Source organism: Eulemur rufifrons, chromosome 28 (genome assembly GCF_041146395.1).
Source record: "Eulemur rufifrons isolate Redbay chromosome 28, OSU_ERuf_1, whole genome shotgun sequence".
Taxonomy (NCBI): domain Eukaryota; kingdom Metazoa; phylum Chordata; class Mammalia; order Primates; family Lemuridae; genus Eulemur; species Eulemur rufifrons.
Window position 1 is genome coordinate 27,399,622 of NC_091010.1, and position 22,469 is coordinate 27,422,090.

Here is a 22,469-nt window from a genome sequence, read left to right on the forward strand (position 1 = left end):
CTGTTCACATTAAACTTCACTGGTATTCAGATATTGATTCTATTTCAATATGAGGTTTCAGCTAATATCTAGTTATGCAAGGAACCTGATGCATTTAATAGATTTTGATTGTAGGATAAATTATTCATTTATTCAATCAAATATATACTAAGACTCTACTATGAGCCAGGTAGCATTCTGTCACTAGAAATACTGAAGTGACCAACATAAAGTCTCTAAATATTCATTGTTAGAAAAAAACTGGTTAGGTATTAGTATTAATTATATTTGTTTCCAACTCTGCAGGTGAAAAATTGGGTCAATTAATGTGATTAAATGACATTAGAGTTTACTACATGTGTACTAGTTTAGCATAATGGGTCTTCTTATTTTTAAGGGGAAATTTCCTTTAGAGTGTCATTAATTGAATAATTCCATATATAAATTTCAGTTTCTCATTGTTACAATTTAAATACAAATATATTTAATTGGAAAAACATTTTCCTGTAGATCTAAATTATGTGGAGAAACTCATAAAAAGTATTAAGTAAATGATTTTTAAAATTTCTAGTGAAGTTATCGATTAATTTTTTAAAGTATAAGTAAAAACTCACAGAAGTTTGTTTTCTTTGATTTTAGATTGAATATAATGTATTTATGGTAGGTTTCTTTTTACTCAGATGTTTAAAATAATACAGTAATTGTATTGAGGATAAGTGCATTAGTTTAACTAGTTCTTTCAAATGGAGTAGTAAGTTAATACTCCTATTTCATTTCAGGCTAGTTGCTGTTTTTCAAAAAATAAAATGTAGAGCTATTGTTTCCATGGAAAGAAAAGGGCTTGTGTTAATTAGCAGTGATTTGTTGTGGATGGAGTTATAATACTCAGGGAATTAGAGTAGTTCTATTAGGTCCACCAAAATTAGATGAAACTTCCTTTAGTGTAACTGTTACTTTCTATTTTTAAGTCTACATCGAGGTGTTTTTGTCATTTCATATTATTTTTCTTATTTCTTTTAAAGGCCTAGTTTTTTGTACTATTAGCTTTTGTTCTTTGTTTATAATATTTATAGCTAAAAACTCATAGCAAATCCCGGTTTAATATGGGAGGTATTGGAGCTTTTCCCTTGGGTTTCATTTTGTTTTTAATTGTGAATGCCATTGAGCTAACTGTAGACCTTAGTATCATTTGTTTCATTTCTAACTGTCATGTAGGAGTTAGAATAGGTAGATGAAATCAAAGGAACTTCTAATTCTTAATGTTTTAATTCTGTGTTTGCATTATTAGCACATTGGAAGTTTCAGCTTAGATTTGATTTAGAGAAGTGAAATCGTTATGTAGAAATTACTTTTAAACATAAATGCTTGCCAAGTGGTCTAAAACTACCTGTTTTTTAAAATTATAAAGATTGAAAGAATGTGCAAACCCGGGGGCGGAGGGGGGGGGGCAGTTTCTAACATTTTTAAAAGTTTTTCTGATAATTTTTTCTTTCTATCAAAAATAAATGCATAAGAGCTAAAGTCTTATGTGGTCTGGTAAAATATGATTGTCTTTGTTAGTAAGCTATTTAAACTGCTCTGCTTGTATATAAGTAAGTTGACCTCTGGCCTAGAAGGATACTGTATTTTCCAGAGGTGAAGTGACTGACTTGACATTTTAACCATTTCTGTTTCCCAAAAAAAAAGGTGAATTCTCAGTTCTAAGAAATCAGAAAGAATTAACCTAAGAGCACTTCATTTAGGATCTAGCATACGTTAATTTTAGAATTTCTTAAGAATTTTAGAAGTGATGGTTTATAACAGAAATTCTCTATATGCATTTTAATTTTTATTATTTAGGGTTTTTAATCAGATTGAAAATGTAAAAATATTTTCTCTAGTATGTAAATATGATAGACATTTTAGCATTTTGAATGTAAATTTACTACAGAGACCTAAGACGTCTCAGTTTATTTTAAAATTTATTTATTTAAATGAATTTGTAAAATACAGACATTCTAGGAAGAAGAAAAATTGTAGAGTATGTAATTAGAGTGGCTTTGTCCTGGATTGCTTTTTTTCTAACCGGTTTGTCTAAGCACTACATTAAATTCCTTGGCATTGTAAACATGGCAGCTGTTAACTGGCATAGATTTTGTAAATAGTGCCTTGACCTATCTCAACCTTAGGGTAACTCAATGTAAGTCAAAGGGAGTTTGGGGACACTTGAACAAGCTTTTAATTTGGTCTCCCCATTTTTTTCACTTCTTTAAATTTCATGAGGCAATTTCTTTTGAATCTGTATCCTAGTTATCCTTTATAAACTTCTTAAGTAGGAAGGGGGAAAATCTCTTCTTCAAAAATGGCCTTATATATTTTTTATTCTAGAGTGATGAGTATACAAGTTTTACTTTTTAAATTCCCACAAATAATGCTTTACTGTGAATCTAAGTAAATGTTTTGCAGTGGGAATTCCCATCCACCACCTTTCTCCTTGAGTTCTCAGCATTTTATTCTGTATCAGTATGTTTTCTTTAGTTTCCTTTACAGTTGCATAGCCCTGTGTTTTATTAAATCACATTGATAACATATAAATATATTGTAAGTAATGGTTAGGAAACAGATAACTCAGGATTAATACAAGTCCTTTCACTTGTAGTTCATTGGTTTGAATCCTGTCCTCTTCTGTCTGAATGATTTCAATGTATTGCATATCAGAAGGCAAGTGTTAAGTTAGTTCATCTTGTCTCCTTCTTAGGTGACATATAGTCGGGTATTCTGGGGTGCAACTGTTATAGATTATAGTTTTCAGTATTTTGGAAAGAAAATTGTGAGAAATTGAACCAGCATTTTATAGAAAGTATAATGGAGGCATATTAATGAGGTCACTGAAGCAACATGCCATGGTATTGTTAAGTGTTTTTTTTCCCTTCCCTGTGCACTCAAATGAGTTTCTACTTCCTCCTTTTAGGTTTTCTGATCATGCCTGGCTGCAGTTAACTTTCTTTGAAGTAGAGGGGGAAGGGAAAAGGGAGAGGAAGTAGGAGGGAACTCAGCAGATTCTACTGTGTCTTTCAGCTGGCTGAGAAGATGGAGGAAAAAACAGATTATTGCTTGTTAAAGATACTTTTTATAGGGTTTTTTATATATATAATATCTGTGGTATTCTTGCTTTACTTTAGAGTATGATTACAGGAGTTCAAAAAATTTTCATTAAATTTGATTATGGTTTTGATCAAATTTACAGTAAAATTTGATAATGAAATAGAACATTAAGCTTTGAATATGATTTTGAAATCATCTTGTCCTGGATTTTAGCTACTGGCCATGTACATAGCTGCAGTTTTCAGCTTGGTTGCTTCAGAGAGGATATAAAAGACATTATTTCTTACCTGAAAGTTGTACATGACTCATGTCAGTTAATCTGACTTGGTCTGGTTTATTAGTCCAGTATTTTCTATCCTCTTTGCTTTTAAATGTAATAAAGAAATAAAACAAAGAACACTAGTTAAAACCATTAGAGATTTGATGCAGAATGTGCTTGTCCAGAATTAAACCCCATGTTTATTGTATTAAAATTTATTGTAGTAATGAGATGTTTTCCCTAGAATAAGGAAGAATGATAAATCCCAGACCTGAAGGAATAATTCTCTTCCCTTTGGAGTTCTGTGTCCTAATGAGCTGATAAAAGTTTAAAGATAAGACTGTTAATACTATAGTCTTTATCATTGTAGAATATAGACATTGAACTATAGTACTTTACTAAATACTAGATAAGGTGCTGTTGTCCTATGAATTGCTGTTTAAAGGAAAGGGGAGGAATGGGTGGAACAAACCTCAATATTTTCTTAGTACCTGGACTAACAGTTACTTTAAAGACTTAAACAGAATAGAATCTTACATTATCTAGTAAATGAATGTGTCTGGGCTATGCCAGATCTGTTTGTCTGTAATTTCCATAGACCTTCAGTGATAAAGTTGTTCTTCCAGTTTGATTTCATTTTAACCCATAATTCTTTCATCACTGATTATATAAATTTATTGGCTGTAGTTTCCAAATATCTCTAAGGTAATTGTTGCTCAATACATCAGGCTTACTAAAAATAGCTCAAATAGTTGCCTAGGATAAGTTAGCAATATTTTGGGGAGCAGAATGTAGCAGAGATATGTATTTTTTCTGCTGAATTTGTGTTACTGTCCTATGAAGTTTGGAATTGCTTCATAACCAGAATGAGATAAAACAAGTAAGGTAAAAGGTAGCCCTCAATCAGCCAAGGGGAACAATTAACTGGTTGTTTCGTTGTTACTTGGCAAATATTATACTTTGTTGAATTAAATATTTGACATTAGTTGCCCACTAACAAAGTTTGAAAATCTCATTGATAGAGATTTTCCTCTTAAGCAGATCTATTCTTCAGGGCAATAGGATAATATTGCTAATAGTTTATTTCCTTTAAAGAGAACTTCATGTTATTATTGCCTTGGAGCATAGAGAAAGGACTTGCTTTTTCAAACTTTGTTTATCTTCATTCCAATTTATAGTACAGGCAGATAGATCATTTTAAATCACTTTTTTTTATATAAATTTTTTGGAGACAGGGTCTTGCATTGATGCCTCTACTAGAGTGCAGTGGCATCATTATAGCTCACTGCAACCTCAAGCTCTTGGACTCAAGCGATCCTCCTGCCTAGCCTTCCGAGTAGTTGGGGCTACAGGTACACGCCACCATGCCCAGATAATTTTTTTCCATTTTTTTGTAGAGACAGGGTCAACTCTTGCTCAGGCTGGTCTTGAACTCCTGGCTTCAAGCTATCCTCCCGCCTTGGCCTCCCAAAGTGCTGAGATTACAGGCATGAGCTACCACATCCAGCCTTTTACCATTAATTTTTACTAATTTCACAGCTCTCCACTAGTTGCTTAATGGTTTTTAAAAGTTGATAGGCCAGGCGCAGTGGCTCATGCCTGTAATCCTAGCACTCTGGGAGGCTGAGGTGGGCGGATCGTTTGAGCTCAGGAGTTGGAGACCAACCTGAGCAAGAGCGAGACCCCATCTCTACCAAAAAAATAGAAAGAAATTATCTGGACATGGTGGCGCATGGTGGCCCATAAAAATAAAATATTTTTATATTTTCTATATAAAAATATATAGAAAAATTAACCGGGCATGGTGGCGCATGCCTGTAGTCCCAGCTACTCGAGAGGCTGAGGCAGAAGGATTGCTTGAGCCCAGGAGTTTGAGGTTGCTGTGAGCTAGGCTGACGCCACGGCACTCTAGCCCAGGCAACAGAGTGAGACTCTGTCTCAAAAAAAAAGTTGATAAAAGCATAAGTAATGGTGTTTATTTTATTTTCGAGGAATTTGTAATCTATGATAAGAATTTACATAAAAAACACTTTCCTTAAAGTATACTTGCTTTAAGGAGCCTGCAATAAAGATGTCAGGAACACAAAGATGAGAGACATCAGTAGAGACTGAAATGGTTAAAGAAGTCTGATGAAGGAGGTAAACTTGAATGGGGTTCACTTGAAGGGAGATAGAAATGAAAGATTTAGGGGATCCAGATATTTTCCAGTAGGGACAGCATATAATCAATGATAAGGAGGTAGATTTAGGGGACAGTAGAGAATCAGCCTAGCTAGAGAGGAGAGTTTGTTTTTGAATGGTGGAATTCATGCTAGATACATATGATGGGGTCAGATAAAAAGAGGAAAAGGATTGCTATAGCAGGAGAGTAACAAATCATCTATATAACAATGGCCTGTTATTTTTTGTAAATATCATAAGCACCTAATTAATTGGGTCTTTACTAGAATCTTTTATCCTGGAGATTAGTCTGGCAGAATGATCAAGAGCATGAATTTTGATGTTAGTTCAAGCAAACATGGTTTGAAACCCAAGCTTTGCCATTTGCTAGCTATGTGACATTGGGAAAATCAAAACTGTTTTTCTAAGTAAATGGTTTCCTCATCTATAAAATAAAGATACCATCTACCTCAGGGTTGTTAAGAAGATTAAATGAAATGGTATAATAAAGAGCTTATTATGATATAGAAACTGCTCAGTAGAAGATAACCATTATCTAGACATGGTCTAAATTTCTCTTTTTGGTGGATATTTGAGACATCTTTTTCTTTCTACCGTTTAGACACTCACTGGACATTTCTCTGCCACCATCTGCTTCTTTTAACAATGCCTTTTTTGTCTTCTCTAGAACCTTTAGTATTCTTTCTGCAGATGGTGCTAGATAAACTTTTTCAGTTGTTAGTATAACCCATTGTCAGTGTAATAGAATGTGTTTTGTAGTAGTGTTTTTTTCTCCCCATCCCTCTTTTAAGAAGTATAAGTAGGCAAGATTTTGTGGTGACTTCTTAAATTATTATTTTAAGAAAATGATATTAGTAGAAAAGATGGCTACAGAACCTTATTGTGGTATTATCCTTCGTAATACACCATTACCTTTTTACCAGAGAAAGTCATAAACTCCATTTGTTGCTAATAGTTATTTTTATCTCAAAAAGCATAAATGATGCTCAGTAGTAAGGTACAGAATTGTTTTTCATTTGGCTCTGGGGAGAGGTTTTGTGGATGTAATACCGTGGGCCGGAAGTCCTCTAATCATTGAATGAAAGTTGGACTAAATTATCTTTGAAGTTCCTTCCCAGCATTCAGGGCCCAAATTTCTGTAAAGTTACTCGAGGTGGCAAAATAGCCATTTCTGACCAACATTAACATAAGCAAGTTAAGCCTTAATTATAGTCTCTGGGATAAGAGGCATGCAACCTAAAACTAGTTCTACCTTAAAACAGAGAACTTTTGAGTTAGGGAGTGCTAGATGCAAATCAAAAGTTCTGCCAAATTGGAAAACCAGGATTGTTTAGATTAACGATACTTATTCAGGTCTTTCTACTCTCTTATTTTTCTATATCTGTTTCTGAATTATATTTTGGCAGGTGTTGAGCACATTTCTAATTACTCCCTGAGTTTTCATATGCATCTCCCTTTTCTGTTTCAGTTTGACTTATTAGCATTTGATTGATTTTAGAGGTGCCTTGTTGACATAAAAGCAGTAAAATGAAAACAATTGTAGCATATACACTATGCCAAGAGTATAACAAATACAGAATCGTAGCCACAGCTCCAAAGTGAACATCGGTAGATTATTGGCTTGGTAGGATTAGCATGCGTGGGCCGGCCTGGCCTTGGGGGTGGTCTAGAAGATGAGGCCACAGCAGGAAACAACTATTGTGTAATATTTGGCTTTATTCCATTTCTAGTCAAAAGTGACAGCTTGCAATAGTAGAGCTAAGCTTGAAGCCTGGATAGTAGGATGGACAACAAGAAAAGGGGAACTAGCAGCTAAAGCAGAGTCTTTGTACTTCCCCCCCTTTTTTTTTTTTTTTTTAATTTATTTAAAGTTGATACCACTGGTGCAAGTGCAAGTGCAGTGGTGTTTACAACTAATTGATCGCAACCGGTTATCCACTTGACTAGCCTTAAAAAATAAAAATAAAAAAATAAAGTTGGTATATCATGTTTTAATATTCTGTAATTTTGCTCTGTATTCTTTCTTACATGTTCCTTCTGTTGCCTACCTACATGATTTTATATAGTTTCAAACATATTATGAAACATGCTTATTAAGATCCCATAAATCAATCAGGTATTTTGATGCATCGCTGCTGCCATTAAAACAGGAGTTCTCCGTTTGTAAAAATTGGTTGCAAAACTTTGGTGTGTTTAAAATGTATGCTTGGAGTCCAGGAACATGTTATTTTGACTGAAATTTGGCCCAAGTATGAGCCATTCTGCAATACTCAGATTGAAAACATTTATAAGTCACTGCAGTAGTTCTTTCCTGATCCCAAATCTGCTATGATCATATGCTGAAAAATCTGCCAGTCCCTTTTTAATTTTTTGTGGCTACTGTTAGGAATTTAAAGTATGTGAAATTATGCTTGTAGACATCAGATTCCAAAGATTCTAAGCCATCACTGGTTACCATTGAGAAAGATTTTCTAGTTTCTTTTTTGCCATTCAAAATAGGATAACAGTATTTATTTATCCCTTTTCCTAATTGCATAATCTTACTAAAGCATGGCTATATTATTTAAAACCTAAAAATTAAAATTTAATTACTCACTGTAATGTTAATATTTTATATTTTTAAAATTTGACAATTTCTAAAATATTTTTATGTGCTTTATTTTAGTTAGTTCTTATGTTAGCCTTATGAGGAAACAGATTGTATTATACTCTTAATTTTTTGTAATGCTTTCAGGGTACATATTAGTTTATTTTAATCCACAAAACTCTTTGAGAATTCTAACTAACAAATGAGAAAGTAGCAAAAATAGAAACCCACGTAAACTAGATTAAATTTTAAAAGGGAATGAGTATTATTATAAAGATACAGCAGTCAATGTCAGGTACATCCATAGCAAGAAAGTACAGCCAAACCTTATTCAGACTGTAATTGGGAACTAGAAAGTGAGGAAGTCACAATATAGTCTCTTTTCTCTCTTTCCCCAGTCCCTGTTCTTTAGGCAGGTTTCTTCTGCTTACTCATTGGTTTCCTTCTTGTAATACTCATTTTCATGTTACTTTTGTGTCTCAGTATAAATTCACCTACCTGTCCCGGCTCCTTTACAAGACCTTTTAGATCTAATGTTTATGTTTCTTAGTAAATGAGTCAGTTGGTATAAGGGAATGAATAAAAGGAGAAGGAGGAAGAAGTATGAGGAAGGGAGGAGAATATATGGTAGTAATTTTTGCAGGTAAAGAAGGCAAAGTTTAACAAAGTTGTGACTTGACATGTAGGTTCACACAGCTAATGGTAGCCAAAATAGAATCTGAACCCAAAACTTTCTATTCCAAGATGTTATTTCTGCCATATCACCTACCTTTGTGAGCCATCAAATGGGAAGTGTCTCCTATTTGTGTATTATTCTCTTTCTTTTGGCTTCTTTTTTTCTTACAGTTGATATCTTTCCTTCATAAATGACCAAGTTTTTCCTCAATTTTATTGCCCGTACAATTTTCCTAGACTTTCCACACACTGACATCAAGGTATACTTCAAATTTGTGCATTATTTTCAGATTCATTTGTTTCCTAGGCAGAAAATCCAAATAGATTAAGATGTTCTGTAGTCTCTGTGTTTTTTTTTTCCAGCTATGTAGTTTTCTTTGTTGTACATGTGGGTATTCTGAAGAATAGGTTTCCTCAAAGTTAAAGTTGAAAAATAAAATACTGTAAAATGAAGCCTTGTCATCCTCTTGCCAAAAGAATTGTCTAAAATCCAAGTCTTCTGAGGCTCAGACTAAAGATAAAACAGTACTGGTCCTTAATCAATAAATAATATGGGTTGAGGGCTATTTATTCATATATTTAAGGAACTTCTGTGTTATATTCTGGAATACAAATACCTTAACACACTTGAAAAAATACAAATGTAAATATAGGCAAAATGTAGGGAGTAACAGACACCAAGGAGATATAAGGAATCCATTCTGGTTATGGGAGAGATACAGAGGGGGGATGTCCCTATTATTAGATTAGATGACCCCTGAGATACCCCAGGATGAATATTAAAAATTAAGTAAGCCACTAGGACAGCAGAATTGGTTAAATACATGAAGTCAAGTGAATAAGCAGAATGCCTGTTGAATGGACTATTTACCTAAACCCTAACCATACCAATCTTCCTCTGAAGATAGAATAGTGATGGGAGAGGGAGATTTTTTAACCATTTTTAGTTGGGTAAGCCAGTGACTGATCTCAACCTTATTGTCCTCGTTGAGTGGAGGAATAATGAACATTTGTTTAAAAGAAGCAAACAGAAAAACTTACCATTTTAACCATTTAAGTGTACAAATCGATAGCATTAAGTACATTCACAATATTGTGCAACCATTACCACTGTCCATTTCCTGAACTTGTTCATTATCCCAAACAGAAACTCTGCATTCATTAAACAATAACTCCCCGTTTCCCAATTCCACTCTTCCCCTAACCCCCACTAACCTCTATTTTACTTTGTCTATGAATTTGCCTATTTTAGGTACCTCAAATAAATGGAATCATGCAATATTGGGCCTTTTGTAGCTGGCTTACTTCACTTAGCATAATGTCTTCAAGTTTCAACCATTTTGTGGCGCATGTGTTAGAATTTCATTTTTATAGCTGAATAATATTCCATTGCATATATATACCACATTTTGTTTATCCATTCATCTCCTGATGGATATTTGGGTTGTTTCTACCTTTTGGCTATTGCGATAATGTTGCTATGAACATTGGTGTACAAATTTTGAGTTCTTCCTTTCAGTTCTTTTGGGTATTTACCTAGGAGTGAAACTGCTGTGTAATATGGTAATTATTCCATGTTTAGCTTTTAGAGGAAGAGCCAAACTGTTTTTAACAGTAGCTATACCATATTTTATTCCCACCAATAACGCACAAAGTTTCCAGTTTCTTCCACATCTGCACCAATACTTGCTATTTTTCATTTTCTTGATAGTAGCCATGCAAATGGGTGTGAAGTGATACCTAATTGTGGTGTAGATTTGCATCTCCCTAATGATTAGTAATGTTGAGCATCTTTTTATAAGATTATTGGTTATTACTATATATTTGGAGAATGTCCATTCAAGTCCAATTCCCATTTTATTAATTGGTTGTTTGCTTTTTTGTTGTTGAGTTGTAAGAGTTCTTTATATATTCTGGATATCAGTATCTTACGAGGTATATGCTTTGGGAATATTTTCTCCCATTCTGTGGGGTGTGCTTTTCTCTGTCTTCATAGTTTGATTTTTAAGTCTAATATGTCTATTTTTTCTTTTGTTGTCTGTGCTCTTATTGTCATATCCAAGAAATTACTGCCAAATCCAATGTTATGGAAGTTTTTCCCTTATTTTCTTCAAAGAGTTTCATAGTTTTAATTTTTACATTTAGGTTTTTCATCCATTTTATTTCTAATTGTTTTTAATAGGGTGTATGGTAAAGGTCCAACTTCATTGTTTTGCATATGAATATCTGGTTTTCCCAACACCATTTGTTGAAAAGATTCTCCTTTCCACATTGAATGGTCTTGGCACCTTTGTTGAAAATCAGCTGACCATTTTTGCAACAATTTATCTCTGCACTCTCTGTTCTGTTCCCTTGGTCTACATGTCTGTCCTTATGGTCAGTATCATACAGTTTTGATTATTCGGGGTACTTTTTTTTTTTCTCACTTTTTACAGCTGCATAATTTGTTCAAATGTTTGTTAACCCTAAGATAAATCATATTAAAGTATACTATTCTGTATGATTGAAATTTTCTGAAGCACCAAATCAATCTTTGGAGTATAACTCCTGATTTGCAAATTATTAGGCATTAGACCTGCCTTTTAGAGAAGGTACATTTTTAAAAATTGAGGGAAAAGGCCAGGCGCCGTGGCTCATACCTATAATACTAACACTTTGGGAGGCCAAAGCATGAGGATTGCTTGAGGCCAGGAGTTCGAGACCAGCCTGAGCAAGAGCGAGACCCCATCTGTACTGTTATAAAAATAGAAAAAATTAGCTGTGTGTGGTGGCATGCATGCCTGTAGTCCCAGCTACTCCAGAGGCTGAGGCAGGAGAATGGATTGAGCTTAGGAGTTGGAGGTTGCAGTGAGCTATGATGATGCCACTGCAATCTAGAACCACCACCCCACCAAGAAAAAAATTGAGGAAAAAGAAGATCCTGTGATTGCTGCACTATAACAATAGTCATTCACTTATTGCTATGTGCCACTTTGGTCTGTGAATTCAAAAATAGATAAAATGCTTGATTCTCTTTCAGATCGGGGGAGAGACATAAATATAATTACAGCAACATGCCGTAAGTTCTAAGATAGAGGTATATGCATAGGGTTCTGCAGTGTGGAATCAACTGATACAGGAATACCAGATGTTTGCCTATTTCTTTTTCTTTGTTTTGTTTCTTCCCAGAAGACCAGGGTTCTATTAGAAGTAAGATAGGAAAAGAAGTAAGAGGAAAAGCTAATAGTGTTTCTCAATAGGGTGCTGTATTAAGGTCCAGGAACAATAAGGGGAAGAGGGGGTGTGTGTGTGTGTATGTGTGTGTATGTGGAGAGAAAGAGAGAGACAAAGAAAGGAGATTTTAATGAATTGGCTTATGCAGTTTTGGGGGCTGACAAGTCCTAAATCCACAGGGCAGGCCAGCAGGGCAGAAATTCTGGCAAGACTTGATGTTATAGTCTTTAGTCCTAAGGCAGTCTGGAGGTAGAATTCATTCTTCCTTGGATGACCTCAGTCTTTTCAAGGCCTTCAACTGATTGGATGAAACCTACCCGTATTGTGAAGAGTAATCTGCTTTACTCACAGTCTACTGATGTAAATGGTAATATTCTTTCAAAACAGCATCTAGACTTGTGTTTGACCAGACAGCTGGGCATCATAGACTAGCCAAGTTGACACACAAAATTAATAGTCATAGCTGCCATTGGTATTTGCTTTGTTTTGTCATGCATTGTAGAATCATAAACATCTGTGGCTTTGGCATTGTAATTAAATACCCTCAGCACCTTCTTCAAGTCCTTAATGGATACCCTATTTTCAGTGCCTTCTCAGCCTTTATTTAGAGCCATTTGGTTATAGATTAAGACTTAACTGGAGGCTGGCCAGGTGGCTCATGCCTGTAATCCTAGCACCCTGGGAGGCCAAAGTGGAAGACTGCTTGAGGTCAGGAGTTTGAGACCAGCTTGAGCAAGGGTGAGACCCTGTCTCTACTAAACGTAGAAAAATTAGCCAGGCGTGGTGGTGTACACTTGTGGTTGCAGTGAGCTATGATGACGCCACTACACTCTACCCAGGGTGACAGAGCAAGACTGTCTCAAAAAAAAGAAAAGACTTAACTGAAAAAGTGAAAGCCTTCAAAGCAGTCTTGCCAAGTTAACCTAGATGTGGTCAAAAGACAGGAGAGCATTTATGTGGCCTACCAGGTGCTGCCAGCATCTTCAGTGTGAGAAAGTACAGCATCTATCTTTCCTTTCTGAATGGTTATAATAGGTCTGTTTTCTCTTGTGAGTCTTGATATTGTGATGTTTTCTCCTGGATGTCTACAGTCCCCTACCAGTCCTAATTCCGATCAAATTCCAAATTCTTCAATACTCAAGAATTCTCAGATCTCTAAACCTAGTTATTTGATAAAGATTATTAATTATAAATGAGTAATGTTTCCATCACATTTGCACTTAGAGATACCTATATATCCTGCTGCATCTATAAATGGTGTAAAATAAGGTTTTTTTGTTTGTTTTGAGAGACAAGATCTCGCTCTGTCACCCAGGCTGAGTGCATTGGCTCCATGGTAGCTCACTGTAACCTCTAACATCTGGGCTTAGGCAATCCTGCCTCAGCCTACAGAGTAGCTGGGGACAACAGGTACATGCCATCAGGCCTGGCTAATTGTTAAAATATTTTGTAGAAATGGGTCTCCCTATGTTGCCAGGCTGATCTCAAACTTCTGACCTCAAGGAATCCTCCTGCCTCCACCTCCCAAAGTGCTGGGATTATGGGCGTGAGCCTTGTACCAGCCTGATTCCATGTACCACCTGCCACCCCAAATCCAATGCTCAGGAAAAGAAAAAAGCAACAACAAAAAAATTCAGTGCTTTCTCAGATGCTTTTTGCCTGGGCGTCCAGTACTATACATGGAACCAGTTCCCAATGAACAACCCTTTGCCATTTATATAATAGCCATTTTTGGAAATACAGAATTAGGTATAACTGGGATAAATCAAAACTGGATATACAAGGTGTCCTTGTAAATGTAAAGTCTTTAAGCTTAAAGGGCCAAGATGTTATACAGTGTGTGGACTTTAAAAACATAATACTGAAACCACTGCAGAAGCATGGGTTTTTATCTTATTTCTCTCACATCCACTTCTTTTTTCAAGGAATTAAGTTCTATCACATATTAACAATTCCTTCCAATGTTAACAAAGCCCAGTGTTGTGAACTTTTCCTAATGTTTATTGCATACATCAGCCAGGAAAACTTGTATAAATTGGTAGCATCTGCCTGTCATATTGTTAGTGTTGCGAAGCATTGTGAGTCTTTGCCCTGGCCAAGCAAGAGTGTGTGGTTAATTAGTGATGTTCAATACCAGCACTGTAAATGAGAGTATTGAATTAATGATTTGTTTTATTGGTCTTGATTACTTCCAAGGTATCTCTTTTCCAATTTGTCTTATTCCGTAAATAGGTATGAATATACATATCTGTACTTACATATATTTTTTTTTTTTTTTTTTTTTTTTTTTTTTGAGACAGAGTCTCACTCTGTTGCCCAGGCTAGAGTGAGTGCCGTGGCGTCAGCCTAGCTCACAGCAACCTCAAACTCCTGAGCTCAAGGGATCCTCCTGTCTCAGCCTCCCGAGTAGCTGGGACTACAGGCATGCACCACCATGCCCGGCTAATTTTTTTTTTCTATATATATTTTTAGCTGTCCATATAATTTCTTTCTATTTTTAGTAGAGATGGGGTCTCGCTCTTGCTCAGGCTGGTCTCGAACTCCTGAGCTCAAATGATCCGCCCACCTCGGCCTCCCAGAGTGCTAGGATTACAGGCGTGAGCCACCGCGCCCGGCCTTGTACTTATATTTTTAAAATTTTTATTGATATATAATGAACATATTTGGGATACGTGTGATAATTTAATACATTCATATAATTTGTAAAGATCAAGTCGGTGTAATTGGTATCCATTACCTTAAATATTTATCTTTTCTGTATGCTACAAACATTCAAATCATTCTCTTCTAGCTATTTTCAAACATACAATAGATTATTGTAAACTATAGTCACCCTACTGATCTGTAAGACGCTAGGTCTTATTTCTTCTGTCAAACTGAATACTTGTATTCGTTAATCAACCTCTCTTCAACCCCTCTCCCCTTTCCAGCATCTGGTAACGACGAATGTACTCTCTGCCTTCATAAGATCCACTTTTTTAGCTCCTGCATATGAGTGAGAACATACAATATTTGTCTTTCTATACTTATTTCACTTAACATAATGACCTCCAGTTCCATCTATGTTGCTGCAAATGACAGAATTTCCTTCTTTTTTGGCTGAATAATACTCCCTTGTGTATATATACCATATTTTCTTTATTCATTTATCCATTGATGGGCTCTTAGGTTAATTCTATATTTTGGCTATCGTGACTAGCACTGCAATACACATAGGAGTGCACATATCTCTTCTATATATTGATTTCGTTTCTTGTGGATATATACCCAGTGGTGGAATTCCTGGATCATATGGAAGTTCTGTTTTTAGCTTTTTGAGGAACTACCATACTGTTCTTCATAGTGGCCTTACTAATTTACATTCCTACTAACAGTTTACAAGTGTTCCCCTTTCTCCACATTCTCACCAGCATCTGTTATTTCCTGTCTTTTATCTAGTCTGTCTTTTTAATCTAGTCTGTTTTATCTGATAGCAATATAACTGTTGCTCTTTTTAGGTTTCCAGGTACAATGGGATATCTTTTTCCACCCCTTCACTTTCAGTCTACATGTATCTTTATAGGTGAAGTGGATTTCTTGAAGACAGCATATAGGGTCTTGTTCCTTTATCCATTCTACCACTGTATGCCTTTTAATCAGAGAATTGAGGCCATTTACATTCATTGTTACTGTTGATAAGTGAGGACTTACTATGCCATTTTGTTGCTTGTTTTCTGGTTGTTTTGTGTAATTCTTCTCTTCCTATCATACTCCTTCTTTGTGGCTAAGTGATTTTTCTGTGGTAGTATGTTTTAATTTGTTGCTTTTTATTTTTAATTAATCTATTATAGGTTTTTGCATTGTTACCATTAGGCTTATCAAAACTTATTAACAACTTATTTTAAATAGATGACAACTTGTCTTAGATCACAAAGAACAGAAACAAAGAAAAAATTTAAAAACCCTCCACACTTTAACTCCATCTTCCCTACGTTTTGACTTTATGTTGTCTCAATTTACATATATTTATACTGCCTATCTCTTAATAGGTTATTGTAAATCGTTACTGTTTTTGATAGATTTGTCTTTTCGGCTTTATACTAGAGTTATGAGTGGATTGCACACCACAGTTACAGTATTAGAATACTCTGGGTTTGTCTGTGTACTTAATTTTACCAGTGAGTTTTATTTTTTTTATTTTGAGACGGAGCCTCACTCTCTTGCCTGGGCTAGAGTGCCGTGGCGTCAGTCTAGCTCACAGCAACCTCAAACTCCTGGGCTTAAGCAATCCTCCTGCCTCAGCCTCCGGGGTAGCTGGGACTACAGGCACACGCTGCCATGCCCGGCCAATATTTTCTATATATTTTTAGTTGTTTGGCTAATTTCTTTCTATTTATAGTAGAGGCGGGGTCTCGCTCTTGCTCAGGCTGCTCTGGAACTCCTGAGCTCAAGCAATCCTCCCGCCTCAGCCTCCCAGAGTGCTAGGATTATAGACATGAGCCACCGCGCCTGGCCTTACCCAGTGAGTTTTATATCTTCAAATGTTTTCTTTTTGCACATTGGTGATTTTTTGCTTTCAGATTAAAGAACTCCCCTTAGTATTTCTTGTAAGAAATGGTTTTGGTGGTGATGAAATCTCTTAGCTTTTGTTTGTGTGGGAAAGATGTTATCTCTACTTCATAGTTGAATAGCTTTGCTGGACACAGTATTCTTGGGTGGCAGGATTGTTTTTTGTTTTTGGTATCAATACTTTGAACATGTCATCCCACTTCCTTCTGTCCTGTGTGGTTTCAGAGGAGAAGTCTGTTGCCAGCCTAATTGGAGCTCCTTCATAAGTTATTTGCTTCTTGCCTGCTTTTAGGATCCTCCCTTTGTCTTTTGAGATTCCTGTTTGTCTTTCCTCCTTTTAGAGTTTCATTATCATATGCCTTGGGGGCAGTGTTATTTGGGTTGTATCTGTATGATGTTCTTTGACCTTCCTTTACCTGTATTTTTATCTCTTTTTCAAATTTTGATAGTTTTCTGTTATTATGTGTTTGAATAAGCTTTCTACCCCTTTCTCTTGCTCACCTTCCTCTTTTTTTTTTTTTTTTTTTGGTGGTGGAGTCTGGCTCTGTTGCTTGGGCTAGGTAGAGTACAGTGGCATCATCGTAACTCACTGCAACCTCAAACTCCTGAGCTCAAGCCATCCTTCTGGCTGCCTCACCTGCGCCCCCACCACCACCACCACCACCAGTAGCTGGGACCACAGGTGCTTGCCACTACGTCTGGCTAATTTTTTTTTCTATTTTTTGTAGAGATGGGGAGGTCTCACTCTTGTTTAGGCTGGTCTCAAACTTTACAGCATCAAGCAGTCCTCCCTCGTCGGCCCCCTAAGTGCTAGGATTATAGGCATGAGCCATCACACCTAGCCTCATCTTCCTTTTGAACACCAATAATTCTTAGATTTAGTCTTTTTAAGGTGATTTTCTGTATCTTGTAGGCAGTCTTCATTCTTTCCTTTCTTTATTTCTTTTAGGAGACAAGGTCTTGCTCTGTCCCCAGGCTGGAATGCAATGGCACAATCATAGCTCACTGCAGCCTTGAACTCCTGAACTCCCATCTCAGCCTCCTGAGTAGCTGACATTACAGAGCCTAACCAACCCTTCCTGACTGGTCGTCTTTCCTTTTCATGCTTTTTTTCTCCTCTTTCTATATTTTCAGATAGCCTATCTTTAAGCCTACCAATTCTTTTTTCTGCTTGATCCATTCTGCTGTTGAAAGCCTCTAATGAGTATTTCAGTTAAGCAAATGTATTTCTGAGTTCCAAGATTTTTTTTTTTAAATTTCAATCCCTTTGTTGAATTTGTCTGATAAATTTTCAAATTGATTTTCTGTGTTATATTGGACATTACTGAATTTCCTTAAACTTCTTGCTCAGAGAGTTCACATATTGCCGTCTCCTTAGGATCCTTGCTTTTGTCCGTTTGGGGAGGTCATGTTTCCTTGGTTGCTGTTGTTTCTTGTGGATGTCCATCTACATCGCTGCATTGAAGAATTATTTAGTCCAGTCTTCTCTGTCTGGCTTTTCTTGGTTTTTATTGGATATATTTGCTTAGAGATTCTTTGTAATTTACCTTTTTTTTTTTTCCCCTGCTAGGTCACTGCCTCCTTTTGGGCCCTATAATGTCTGTCCCTTAAGCCCAGATTTGCCTTGGTTCTCATAAACAATCAGAGTGCTGGTCCCAAATGAGGGATATCCCAGTATTATGGAAGGCTGGCTATGGGTTTATGCCTGTAGGACCTGTAGAATGAATCTCCTACAGCATGGTGCTGCTGAACAGCCACTCTGATTTGGTGTCTCCTTTTGCTGAGTACAGAGAAGGGTTTCCAGGGCTGGGGATGGTAGTCCTGTCTTCCCCCTTTGTCTCAGGAATATTTCTCTCTTCAAACACTCCTGAGGATTCCTGTAGATTGGGGCAGGGACAGATCTCTTGCTAGGGAACCCCAGATGGTGGGGAAGCTGGTTGTCTACCTTAATCTCACTTTTTCCAATGTAAAAACTGTGAGTTGGGTGGAAATTTTCTGCACTTAGTGCTGAGCAGCCAGAGGGCATCACAGATATGGAAATTCTCTTACCATATGCTCAAATTTTTTTTTCACTTCTCTGTGTCCCTGAGAACTATCTCCTCCTCATATGTGAGTTCTGGGATTTTGCTGGTGATAATCTCTGCACTATATATTTGTTTTTGGTTTGGAGGGGTGTGTAGTGAAGTAAGCTTGCTTCTACAGTACTGCCATTTTAGAACCAAAAGTCTGTATTTATATTTTTTATCAATTCAGTTTGGCTGGTGGTACAAGTTGGATAGTTCCATCTTTCCACCAAGAACTCCAAGGACTTCAGAAGGTCTGGTTTAGTATTTAAAGTCAGAAGTAGTTTACAAATTAATCACATTTTAAAATATATGGAAAACCAAAATCGATACCTAACAATTATAAAATTAGTTGCCAAATTTTATTAAGATTTTATTTAAAGATATATGTCTAGTCATATACATATAAAATTTGTTTTTCTCAGGGAATTTTGGCTCTTCGAGGGGAGTGTACTGAAATATCAGAAATGAGTAAGAGAATAGTAGTAGTCCAGCTTGGATTCAGATTCCACCTCTGGTGCTTACTATCTGAAATGTTGTGCAAGACATAGAACCACTTTACCACTTAATTTTGTATTTTTTAATCTATAAAATAGGTATATAGTACCTATTTTGTAATATTGTTACCACTGTTTATAAGGTAGTATATATGAAAGATCTTTGTACTAAAATTTTTATGATAAATAGTATATGGTAAGAGTTCAGAAAAGAAATAGGTCTGTTTGGGTAAATCTCACTTCATGATATGTGTACTTTCAAGAGACTCTTTAGGAGTAATTGTTTTTTAAATCATCAATTGACAAGATAGATGTCTTTCACAGCCCTTACCACTTCTCCAGTGGGTTATATAATTGTTAAATTTCGTACATTCTCCTAGTTTCCTATTCATTTGTTTGCAGCTAAGATATTGCTTCTGTGGTATATCATTCTTGATAGTATCTTAATTCCCTTAAGCCTGTCTTTCTGTCATATATACCTTTTAATTTCCTATTTTGGAACAGTTCTATTTTCTTTTTCCACTTTTATACCATAAATCTACACTGTCCATTATTGATAGCCACCAGTCACATGCGGCTATTTAAATTAAGTAAAACTAAGTTAAAAATTCAGTTCCTCAGCCATGCAAGCCACATTTCCAGTGCCTAAGTAGTCATTCATATTAGTCATATGTGGGACAGTGCACAAATATAACATTTCCATCACAGAAAATTCTGTAGGACAGCCTTGCCTTAAATGCAGAGCACTGCAGGAGAAAACGCTTCCTATGTATTTTGGTGTCATTGTATTGTCTCCCAATCTCAGCCAAGCTCTTAATATCATTTGGCATTCTTTTGTATGCCACCCTTCTCCCCCTCCTTCTTTTTGAAGATGGGGTCTTGCTGTATCACCCAGGCTGTTCTCAAATTCCTGGGCTCAAGTTGGGACTATAGGGTGTGAGCCACCGGGCCAGCTTGTATGCCCCTTTTGAGCTTCCATTTCCTAAAGCAGTTATTCCAAAATATCACTACTCTACTCAACTTCCTCCTTTTCTCTTAGTTGATGACCTTTCTTGTGTTACACAGAGGAAATTGAGGTTATAAGCAGGAACCTCCTTAACTTCCTGTTCTTATACCTATTTTTGCACCTCTCCTTTCCTCCTTTTCTTGTCTTGAGATGTGTTTGTTTTTATTACTAATTTTTACAAATATTTATTGGTTACCTGCTTTGTCCCAGGCACCATTCTAGATATGTAGGGTATAGCCATGAACAAAACAAAGAATTTTCCTGCCCTGGCATAATTTACCTTCCAGCAGGGAAAACACAGACAGCAAACAAAATAACTATTTAAGCTGGATGTGGTGGCCTGCGCCTATAATCTCAGCTACTCTGGAGGCTGAGGTGGGAACATTGCTTGAGCCCAGGAGTTTGAGGCTATAATGAGCTATGATTGTGCCTGTACACTGCAGGCTGTACAGCAGAGCACAATACCCTGTCTCTTAAAACTAAATAACTGTTTAGTATATTAGAAGACAGTAAGTGTTATGGAGAAAAATGAAGCCTAGAAGAGGATAGGAAGTATCAGCTGGAACAAAAAATGGATAGACCCTAAAGTGAGAGCATCAAGGGAGAAGCATACTATATGTAAATTAGCAGAAAATGATGTCAGAAAGGTTATAAGGTAGATTAAGAAGGACTCTGTAGGGGATTATAAAGACTTTAATTTTTTTATTCTGATTAAGTTTGGAGAAGAAGAAGCCTTTGGAGGGTTTTGAGCAGAAGAATGATGTGGTAACACTTTTTTCCCCCTATACAATTTTAAACATACATAGCTATAGAGTAGTAACATGAACTCCCATGTAGAATCCAGCCATGGGATTATTATTAACAATTATCAATTCGTGGCTAATAATGTTTCTTCTTCCTGTTCTTTTCAACTTAATGATATTTTCAATTTATGATGGGTTTATCAGGACATAACCCCATCATAAATTGAGGAGCATCTGTATGTTAAAGCAAATCCTACACACCATATTATTTCATCCCTAGTTTTCTCTTCATGTGTATGTGTATACATAAATTTTTTTTTTTTTTTTTTTTTTGAGACAGAGTCTCGCTCTGTTGCCCAGGCCAGAGTGAGTGCCGTGGCGTCAGCCTAGCTCACAGCAACCTCAAACTCCTGGGCTCAAGCCATCCAACTGCCTCAGCCTCCCGAGTAGCTGGGACTACAGGCATGCGCCACCGTGCTCGGCTGATTTTTTTCTATATATATATTTTGGTTGGCCAGATAATTTCTTTCTATTTTTAGTAGAGACGGGGGTCTTGCCCTTGCTCAGGCTGGTCTCGAACTCCTGACCTCGAGCGATCCACCCACCTCGGCCTCCCAGAGTGCTAGGATTACAGGCGTGAGCCACCGCGCCCGGACTGTATACATAAATTAAAATATCTCTAGTCTCTAGTCTCTTTATTCACAGTGGTTATGTTCTATAACATCGCCACTTCTCAGCAACACTAGGAATGATAGAATATCACATGTTTACTCATCTGCTTTGTCATACATTATGCAACCACCATTCTTAGAATAACAACACTAACATTACCACCAACAGAAGATTCAGCATTCAAACCTTGTTTTTATTTTTCTTTCTGATCATTCTGTATCTCAACTAACAGCATAACCACATATATCCCATTTTGTCATGAAAGAGTAAGCGACTTGGTATCAAGTCATAGGACCTACTCATTGTTACAGTATGCACTGAATTGTATTAGGTCTTTCTGAGAAAAGAGGAATATGATACAGTAATTCAAGTTTATAGGTTTATCATTTTCATAGCACTCTATGGAAAAAATGAAAAATTAGTCCAAAAAGTCAGTGATGTGGTATTAATTTAGAAATCATTTCTATTGCATTTTATATTTTTAAATAATTTTTAAAATGGGCCGGGCGAGGTGGCTCATGCCTGTAATCCTAGCACTCTGGGAGGCCGAGGCGGGAGGATCGCTCAAGGTCAGGAGTTCGAGACCAGCCTGAGCAAGAGCGAGACCCCGTCTGTACTAAAAAATAGAAAGAAATTAGCTGGACAGCTAAAAATATACAGAAAAAATTAGCCAGGCATGGTGGTGCATGAGTGTAGTCCCAGCTACTTGGGAGGCTGAGGCAGGAGGATTGCTTGAGCCCAGGGGTTTGAGGTTGCTGTGAGCTAGGCTGACGCCACAGCACTCTAGCCCAGGCAACAGAGCAACACTCTGTCTCAAAAAAAAAAAAAAAAAAAGATGAAGTGTCTAAAACTTAAAATTTTAATAATAAATTTGGAAATTTTAGGTTTATTATATTGTGTGTTGTGAATAATCAGGACACTACAGTTGACAATACAGATTCAGAGTTATGTCCAAAATATTT

At 36.4% G+C, this 22,469-nt stretch overlaps 1 protein-coding gene across 6 annotated transcripts in view; it reads left to right on the plus strand.

Annotated features, from left to right (window-relative positions):
- The window catches only part of JMJD1C (jumonji domain containing 1C), a 229,995-nt gene that overhangs the window by 150,326 nt on the left and 57,200 nt on the right, over positions 1–22,469 (plus strand). The gene's annotated exons all lie outside the window — the stretch shown is intronic.